The sequence below is a fragment of the Convolutriloba macropyga genome, unplaced genomic scaffold, assembly GCF_964194025.1.
Source record: "Convolutriloba macropyga unplaced genomic scaffold, txConMacr16.3 SCAFFOLD_6225, whole genome shotgun sequence".
Taxonomy (NCBI): domain Eukaryota; kingdom Metazoa; phylum Xenacoelomorpha; order Acoela; family Convolutidae; genus Convolutriloba; species Convolutriloba macropyga.
Genome location: NW_027452233.1, coordinates 3,242 through 13,155, shown reverse-complemented (window position 1 = coordinate 13,155; position 9,914 = coordinate 3,242). Strand labels below are relative to the sequence as shown.

Below are 9,914 nucleotides of genomic sequence, written 5' to 3'. Positions count from 1 at the left end.
GAGTGTTTTTTGTGCAACAGAATAGACCTAAAGCATATCAGCTAGCAGTCAAACCAAACGCCAACAACCCGAAGGCCATCGCACGCTTTAGCAGACCGAAGCGTCAAACTAAAGGCTTGTTACACCCACTCCTCAGAGCCAATCCTTCTTCCGAAGGTACGGATCTATTTTGCCGACTTCCCTTATCTACACTGTTCCAAGACCAGAGGCTTTTCACCTTGGGGACCTGATGCGGTAATCGGTACGATTCACTCTCCTGACATCTGCTAAGCCAAACTTTTATGTGCCACCAGGAACAATTGGGACACAGCAAATGCTGCTGTGCTCTTGCACGCTTCGAGCCTTATCTCTGATTGAATCAATTCCAAGGACTCTACAACGTGTTATAAAGAAAAGATAACTCTTCCCCAAGGTCCCAATGACAAAGTTCGACCTCAATGACGTTGCCGTCTCAATGCCAGGAGAGTAAGTTCGGGAATTTTAACCCGATGCTCTTTCGAGACTCAGCAGTTTTCAAGAAACCACTATTCAAGACTTTGGCATTAGCCTGTCTTTTAGAATCGACTAACTCATGTGCAAACGCTGTTCACATGAAAGCCTTTCCCGCTTCAGTCCTCAAAGTTCTCATTTGAGTACTTGCTACTTCCACCAAGATCTGCTCCATTGATCGCTTCGCGCATACACTTGCGTGCATACTTTAGCGCAATCAATGTGTCCTCCTACACATGAATATCATTTTTGAGCTGGTGAGGCTCTTTTTCTCTAATCTAACTTGCGTTAGATATTGATATTCATGGTTGGGTATAGGCCACGAGCTCTAGTGCCATCCATTTTCAGGGCTGATTGATTCGGCAGGTGAGTTGTTACACACTCCTTAGCGGATTTCAACTTCCATGACCACCGTCCTGCTGTCAGTATCAATCAACACCTTTTGTGGTGACTCATGAGCAAGTAGTTAGGCGCCTTAACCCAACTTTTGGTTCATCCCACATCGCCGGTTCTGCTTACCAAAAGCGGCCCACAAAAAGCTTGCATTCATAGTCCAAGTGCAATTAAGTCACAAGGACATCTCACCGATTTATAGTTTGAGAATAGGTGAAGGAAAAATTTTCCCCCATTCCTCTAATCATTCGCTTTAACCGATGAAATTGCTTTGCGAAGATTTTTCAATCTTGCTCAAGCTTTTGCTATCCTGAGGGAAACTTCGGAGGAAACCAGCTACTAGATGGTTCGATTAGTCTTTCGCCCCTATGCTCAGGTCAGACGATCGATTTGCACGTCAGAACCGCTTCGGGCTTCCACCATGGTTTCCCGTGGCTTCGCCCTGCCCAAGCATAGATCACCATCTTTCGGGTCGTGTGCTACTTGCTCTGGATCAGTCATGCAATAAGAGCAAAACCGTCCGTGGTTGCGGGACACCGAATCGGCGCCCTCACCACACAAAGTAGTGCAATTCATAAAAATTACACTGTTCACTTTCATTTCGCGTGTGCGCTTTCAATGAGCGACAACACTTGCAAGCAACTCACACTCCTTGGTCCGTGTTTCAAGACGGGCTGTAGAGAGCATTGAATAGGAAGTTGAGGTCAGACAGGCAATCAAGATCAATTTATCTCATTTTGTTTAGAATCAACAAGAAGAATTCCGAGGAAAACTTCTGCTCGATTCATTAACAAGATTTGCCAAAAGACGACAACTACACTACTCGGTAGCCGAGAATATAATATCAAGGCATTGAGTATGGTAACGCTCACTCCAGTTCCCCTTCAACAGTTTCACGTACTTTTCACTCTCTCTTCAGAGTGCTTTTCAACTTTCCCTCACGGTACTTGTTTACTATCGGTCTCGCTTTATAATTAGCTTTTGGAGAGACATATCTCCAGCTTCGAGTTGCACTTTCAAACAACTCTACTCATAGGAATGAGCCATTATGACTGGTATCGAAAATGACCTTTACAGGATTTTCACCTTCTTTGATGCTACTTTCCAGTAGACATCAGGACAAATTCACCAGTCTAGCATCAAACCATACCGGACACCGAGAAATGTTGCCATTTCTCTTCCCGATGAGCTTTCCCTGTTCATTCGCCATTACTAAGGGATTCTCAGTTGATTTCTTTTCCTCCCCTTACTGATATGCTTAAGTTAAGGGGGTTCTCTCGCCCAATTCAGGTTATGTAGTTGATTGTCTCTTAATTGGTTTCACTGACCAATATGAGACAGAAACCGATTCAGCAGTTTTGTTCGCTACTACTATCAAACACAGGTCGAAGTTTCCATTCAGTCATTAATTCCAACTTTCAAATGTTGTTGTTTCAGCTTTCGCTTACTAGAAGCAACATAATACTCGCTGCAATACAGACCTCGGGAAACCCTCACCGTGAATAAGGTTCACTCACATATTTCACTACATTTTGCGTGGGATTGGAGATGAGGCTACTCGTTCTTGCTCAGTACTAGGCTGAAAATTAACGAAACTTCGTTACAAACGTTCACATGTTGATGTTTCCGCTTTCGCGTACTCGAAACAACATAATACTAGTCTTTGTAATTTAGTTTCATAATTTCAACTGTTCTCATGCAGAATTTTTGCTCATTCTTATCCCAAATTTTGACCTGGCTACTAGTTACACTCCTTGTACTTATTGCAAAATGACCACAAATTTCAACAGCTTTCACATGTTGCTGTTTCGGCTTTCGCTTACTACAGTCAACATAATACTCGTTGCAAAATAAGTGCTCGGCATCTGCAATTTTCCAAAGACGAAGTTTCGCCAGTTCAATTTTCGCTCGCCAATTATGGCTACTAATTCACACGGTACTGAGCTCAACAACATTAAATTTGTTCAGCAAGACTTTCACATGTTGATGTTTTGGCTTTCGCCTACTAGAAGCAACATAATACTCGTCTTGTTAGCTCATTCAATGAGAATAGCTTTTCCCGTTGAGAATTTTTGCCTTCAATTGGCGTTGTAGTGAGTTTGGCTACTCAGATCACCAAATACTTGTGACAATTCGAACCAGAAATGTTTTCAATTTTCACATGCTGATGTTTCGGATTCAACCTACTAGAAGCAGCATAATACTTGTATTCAACAATTTCTGTATCAAATCCCAGTTTTCTCTGGTGCATCTTTGCCAAACTATTCCAAACTGCCTGAGTCTGAATACCAATTACAGGTACTAGTAAATGCACGTTACTAAGGACTATATAGTTCTAGGTTACTGTACACAACGACGTTCACATGTTGATGTTTCAGCTGCCGCTTACTAGAAACAACATAATACTTATCGTGCATACCTTTCCATAACTTGTCCTTTTCAGATGCATTAGTTTCCCTTTGTCTTGGCTTCTACAGTCAGACTGGCTACTAGTAACAGCACAGTACTAATCACATATCGTTCTACAGTTTGCAGACAACTTTCACATGTTGATGTTTCAGCTTTCGCCTACTAGAAACAACATAATACTCGCTGTATACATTTGTAGTTCTCTATGTAACTTTCATGTGAAGAAGTTTCGCCAGTCTTTTTGACTGTCTCAAATCTGAGTCATGCTTAGGCTACTAGTTGCTTCATAGTACTTATCGCCTCGAGATCATTGAACAAAACTTGATTTTCACATGTTGCTGTTTCAGCTTCCGCTTACTAGAAACAACATAATACTAGTCTCATTAAGTTCCGTCTCTTTGCAATTTTCTTATGAAGAAAATTCGCCATCACAATGACTCCAGCAGTTCTTGATCAAGGAATGCAATCATTGATCAGAATGCTATTATTTGAATCGGTTCTGCTTTAAGTGTTCCAATTTTATTGGAAGCACCAACAATAGAACATCAATGTGTTCAATCGAGAGTTATATAACCCTGAATCGGACGCAGTCAACAGCCGAAGCCGAGACCGCCTTTTGCGTTAGAGAGGTCGGTAAACAAATCTTGCGATTCATACCGAATTAACACATATAGCTGTGCTCCTCTTCGTAAAGCGAGCCAAGTGATCCCCTGTTGAAGGATGTATTTGGACCAATCTAGTAGCATTTGGTTTCCAACAAGCTCTCCCAAGTTAGCTTACTTATTGGGCTTTTCAACCAATTCGGTTGGCTACAAGCATCATCAAAGTACTAGCCACAGTTTGATCGCAAAATTCTACGACTTTCACATGTTGATGTTTCGGCTTGCGCTTAGCCTACTATAAGCAACATAATACTAGTCATATCATAGAGCGTGATCAGCTTGTGACGTTCTCATGATGAAGTTTCACCAACAGTGTCTCACTTCGAGCTTAAATCCAGCTACTAGTAACTACACAGTACTGACTGCAACGATAACTTTTATCTATACCTTTCACATGCTGCGCTTTCGGCCAGGGCCTACTAACGTCAACATAATACTCGATATAAACTTTTGTTCATGATGCAGCTTCCCCATGCAGAAGTTTCGCCTTCAAATGCTCTCTTGGCCATATGACGTAAGAAAAGGTTACTAGTAACATCACAGTACTAGCCACAGTTTGATTGCAAAATTCTACGACTTTCACATGTTGATGTTTCGGCTTGCGCTTAGCCTACTAGAAGCAACATAATACTAGTCATATCATAGAGCGTGATCAGCTTGTGACGTTCTCATGATGAAGTTTCACCAACAGTGTCTCATTTCGAGCTTAAATCCAGCTACTAGTAACTACACAGTACTGACTGCAACGCTAACTTTTATCTATACCTTTCACATGCTGCGCTTTCGGCCAGGGCCTACTAACGTCAACATAATACTCGATATAAACTTTTGTTCATGATGCAGCTTCCCCATGCAGAAGTTTCGCCTTCAAATGCTCTCTTGGCCATATGACGTAACACAAGGTTACTAGTAACATCACAGTACTAGCCACAATTTGATCGCAAAATTCTACGACTTTCACATGTTGATGTTTCGGCTTGCGCTTAGCCTACTAGAAGCAACATAATACTAGTCATATCATGGAGCGTGATCAGCTTGTGACGTTCTCATGATGAAGTTTCACCAACAGTGTCTCATTTCGAGCTTAAATCCAGCTACTAGTAACTACACAGTACTGACTGCAACGATAACTTTTATCTATACCTTTCACATGCTGCGCTTTCGGCCAGGGCCTACTAATGTCAACATAATACTCGATATAAACTTTTGTTCATGATGCAGCTTCCCCATGCAGAAGTTTCGCCTTCAAATGCTCTCTTGGCCATATGACGTAACACAAGGTTACTAGTAACATCACAGTACTAGCCACAATTTGATCGCAAAATTCTACGACTTTCACATGTTGATGTTTCGGCTTGCGCTTAGCCTACTAGAAGCAACATAATACTAGTCATATCATAGAGCTTGATCAGCTTGTGACATTCTCATGATGAAGTTTCACCAACAGTGTCTCATTTTGAGCTTAAATCCAGCTACTAGTAACTACACAGTACTGACTGCAACAATAACTTTTATCTATACCTTTCACATGCTGCGTTTTCGGCCAAGGCCTACTAACGTCAACATAATACTCGATATAAAATTTTGATCATGATGCAGCTTTCCCATGCAGAAGTTTCGCCTTCAAATGCTCTCTTGGCCATATGACGGAACACCAGGTTACTAGTAACATCACAGTACTAGCCACAGTTTGATTGCAAAATTCTACGACTTTCACATGTTGATGTTTCGGCTTGCGCTTAGCCTACTAGAAGCAACATAATACTAGTCATATCATAGAGCGTGATCAGCTTGTGACGTTCTCATGATGAAGTTTCACCAATAGTGTTTCATTCGAATTGGTTCTGCTTTAAGCTCTCCAATTGTTTTGGATGAACCAGTTTTGCCCTTCGAAGCCACTTTTGTGAGCTTTTGTGGGTCTTTACCAAGAGGATATACCTCAAGGCCTCTTTCAATTCCTTTAAGTTCTTTCAACTCCTTTACAGTTTCTAGGTTCACATAGCTGCAAACCTTATTTCTAGTTTTAAGTCTGGCCAACTTGGGGAGAGTTGGTGCAGACCGTGACCAATTCTAGTAGGATGCCACAACAAGAATGTGATCAACTTAGCTTGTCGATGAACCTGCCCCACATTCAAACAACTCTATCGCCTTTTCCTCGTATAGTTATATGCGAGGGCCTCTCATAGAGAGCGCTGTTAGCAACCTTTTCCACATAGACGATAAAGTTGTGAGTGTTTTGCACATGGCTGTTGTCATCACCACGTGACGAGTCAACTCAGCTTGACTCTCTACACTCCGACAAGCTTTGCACATACGCCTTTAGTTCAGTATGTGTCTTTAATCTGACTCCGGTGCCTCAAGCCGGAAAAATTGTCAGATTATGATCATTATCGGTTAGTCATCCCGATGCAAGATCGTATCGTACTGTCTTTGTCTACCTCCAGATTCCGAAGAACAGGAGGAGACTCTCCCAGACCTACATATCTGGGAGAATGTTCAGAGGGCGAGAAGCTGTGGATTACTCTCCCCTAAGAACTGACTAAACTTTACCCTCGTCCAAGGTAAGTTTATTTTAGCTAGCCTTCTATGTAAAGGATCTGAGGCTAAGCTGTGTTTTTTCGAGCCTTTGGCTCGGAGCAAGTTCAGTGGGCGCCCCGAGTAGCTCAACTCTTTCCCACTGAACAGCGCAACGCTCTGTCACTCGCTGGGATTTTTGCGTGTCGGTTCTAACCACGCGACTTGTGGACCTTTTTAGGCCTTTCTCATTCACAAGTCTATAGCTGGGCTTCTATAACCCAGCTTCTGAGATCTAGATAGCTGCAGTTCTGCTAGGCTGCTTTTGCTAACTAGTCTCCCTTTAAGCAGTCCCTTGCCATGACTGCTGAACTATGTATCCACACAAGTAGTTTTTGAGCTCGATACATAATTCGAGATTGGTTGCCAAGCAATCTCTAGCGACAGAGCGTCATGCGCACTACAGACATGGCCTCTACCAGCAGCCATGCCCGAAGGAATCAATCACTGATCCTTCCGCAGGTTCCCCTACGGAAACCTTGTTACGACTTTTACTTCCTCTAGACAATTAAGCTCGATCCGCTTCATCCCGTTGCCGGAGACCGAAGTCCCAACAGTAGGAATTTGCAATTCTTGCTTAACTATCCAATCAGTAGTAGCGACGGGCGGTGTGTACAAAGGGCAGGGACGTAATCCCTATGAGTTGTTGACTCATAAGTACCAGGAATTCCTGGTTCACGTCTGCAAGTTACAACAGACGATCCCCTTGAAGCGCTGTACTTTTCTCTGATTGCCCAGTCCATTTTGGACCAAGGGCTGAGTACTCAATCTAAAAGTACACAGTGTAGCGCGCGTGCAGTCCAGAACATCTAAGGGCATCACAGACCTGTTATAGCCTCACTTCATCTGCGGTATTTAATTCCGCATAGTTCCTCTAAGAAGTGTTTGAATTCACATATAGTGAATTTCATTATTTAGATGGAGAAGATCTCGTTCGTTATCGGAATTAACCAGACAGATCACTCCACTAACTAAGAACGGCCATGCACCACCGCCCATATAATCATGAAAGATATTCAATCTGTCAATCCTTAAGATGTCTGGACCGGGTGAGTTTTCCCGTGTTGAGTCAAATTAAGCCGCAGGCTCCACTCCTGGTGGTGCCCTTCCGTCAATTCCTTTAAGTTTCGATTTTGCAACCATACTTCCCCCGGAACCAATAAACTTTGGTTTCCCGGTTAATCTCTTGCCAAGTCAAGATCGACTTTGACAAATTGTAGGTTGGTATAGTTTATGGTCAGAATTACGAGGGTATCTAATCCTCTTCAATACTCTGACTTTCGTTCTTGATTAATGAAAACATTCTTGGCAAATGCTTTCGCAGTAGTTTGTCTTGCCACGATCCAAGAATTTCACCTCTAACGTAGCAATACAAATGCCCCCGTCTGTTCCTTTCAATCATTACCGCACTCAGCCAACCGGCATCAATCGAGTAGCGGGTCATTCTCCATTATTCCATGCTTTATTATTCGATCCCAAAGGATGCTTTGAACACTCTAATTTTCTCAGGGTGAAAACACCGTTTCCACAGTTCGTCACATTTAAGTGCAAACTATTTCTTCGATGCGAAGGATGAGCGGAACGAGTCAACAGATTTAACTGAAGACCATGTTGCCGTTCTACTCAAACAGATCCAACTATGAGCTTTTTAAACGCAGCAACTATTGCATACGCTTGTAGAGGCTGGTATTACCGCGGCTGCTGGCACCAGACTTGCCCTCTACTCGTTCATCAATGGAGCTTTTAAGTCCATTCCATTCTGATTACAAACCATAAAGGTTCATATCATTATTTCTAGTCACTACCTCCTCGTGCGGAGAGTGGGTAATTTGCGTGCCTGCTGCCTTCCTTGGATGTGGTAGCCGTTTCTAAGGCTCCCTCTCCGGAATCGAACCCTGATTCCCCGTTACCCGTCACAACCATGGTAGTCCGTTACACTACCATCATAGGTTGATAGGTCAGAAATTCGGAAGTTCCGTCCCCAAGCCGAAGCTATCTGGGATCTTTCAGTTACTAGGACTCATCACGGGATGTGTCTGTACTTAGCAAATCACCCGGTGTAGTCTTGTAAAAGTCTCCGACAGTGTCGGACAATCAGCATGCATTAGCTGCAGGGTTACCGCAGTTATTCATTTAGCTTGCAAATCAACTAATAGATAGTAACTGATTTAATGAGCCATTCGCGGTTCCACTTTTTCAAGCTTCGCTTGCACATGCATGGCTTAGTCTTTCAGACAAGCATATGGCAACTGACAGGATCAATCAGTTTAATTGTACTTTGAACAATCTTTCGATTTGTTCGAATTTAGAAAGACATAGCCTTGCGGCCTCGTCAATCTTGCTTTGAGCTTTTTAAATCACGAAGAGTTTCAATGCATGCTTTGGCATGGCTACTAGTTACTACACAGTACTCTACACACTTAGAGTTACCCACGATTACACATTTCACATGCTGATGTTTCGGCTCGCGCGTACTAGAAACAGCATAATACTATGTGTACTGGTAGATAGCGCTCTGTGAGCATTTCCCATGAGCAGGTTTTGCCCTCCAAATCTCTGTTCTACTGTTACCAATACCGGCTAACAACTGTATCATACTAGGGAGAATTGACTCATGATTTAAAAACCAGATGTTCACATGTCGATGTTTCGGCTCTCGCCTACTAGAAACAACATAATACTAGTCTGTTAAAAATCTCAATCACGCCGCCTCTTCAGATACAGAAGTTTTACCTTTTATTGGTTAGAGAACAGCTTTCCAGCTGTCGACATGGTTACTAGTAACAACACCGTACTCAACACAAAAACTTTTCAACTTCACAACTTTCACATGCTGATGTTTCTGCTTTCGCATACTAGAAACAGCATAATACTTATTGTTTTGTCAAGTAATTTGTGTGTCTTTCCCATGTGAAGTTTCACCGGTCAACAATGTTTCCCTGACCAATTACGGCTACTAGTAGCTGTATAATACTAGGGAAAATGATTGAGGATTTAATATCAGATTTTCACATGTTGATGTTTCGGCTTTCGCCTACTAGAAACAACATAATACTAGTCTGCTAAGAAATCTCGCTCAAATTGCCTTTTCACATACAGAAGTTTCACCTTCTATTGGTTAGAGAACAGTTCTCAGCTGTCGACATGGTTACTAGTAACAACATCGTACTCAACACAAAAATTCTTCAACTTCACAACTTTCACATGCTGATGTTTCTGCTTTCGCGTACTAGAAACAGCATAATACTTATTGCTTTGTCAAGAAGTGTGTGTGTCTTTCCCATGCGAAAGTTTCACCGGTCAGCAATAATTGCCGTGTCCAATTAAGGTTACTCATAGCTGTATAATACTAGGGAAAATGATTGAGGATTTAATATCAGATTTTCA

The 9,914-nt window shown here is 42.3% G+C and overlaps 1 pseudogene; it reads right to left on the bottom strand.

Annotated features, from left to right (window-relative positions):
• Positions 1–3,861: 3,861 nt before the first annotated feature.
• On the bottom strand, positions 3,862–4,013 carry LOC142357318 (5.8S ribosomal RNA; annotated as a pseudogene).
• Between the last annotated feature and the right edge of the window lie 5,901 nt (positions 4,014–9,914).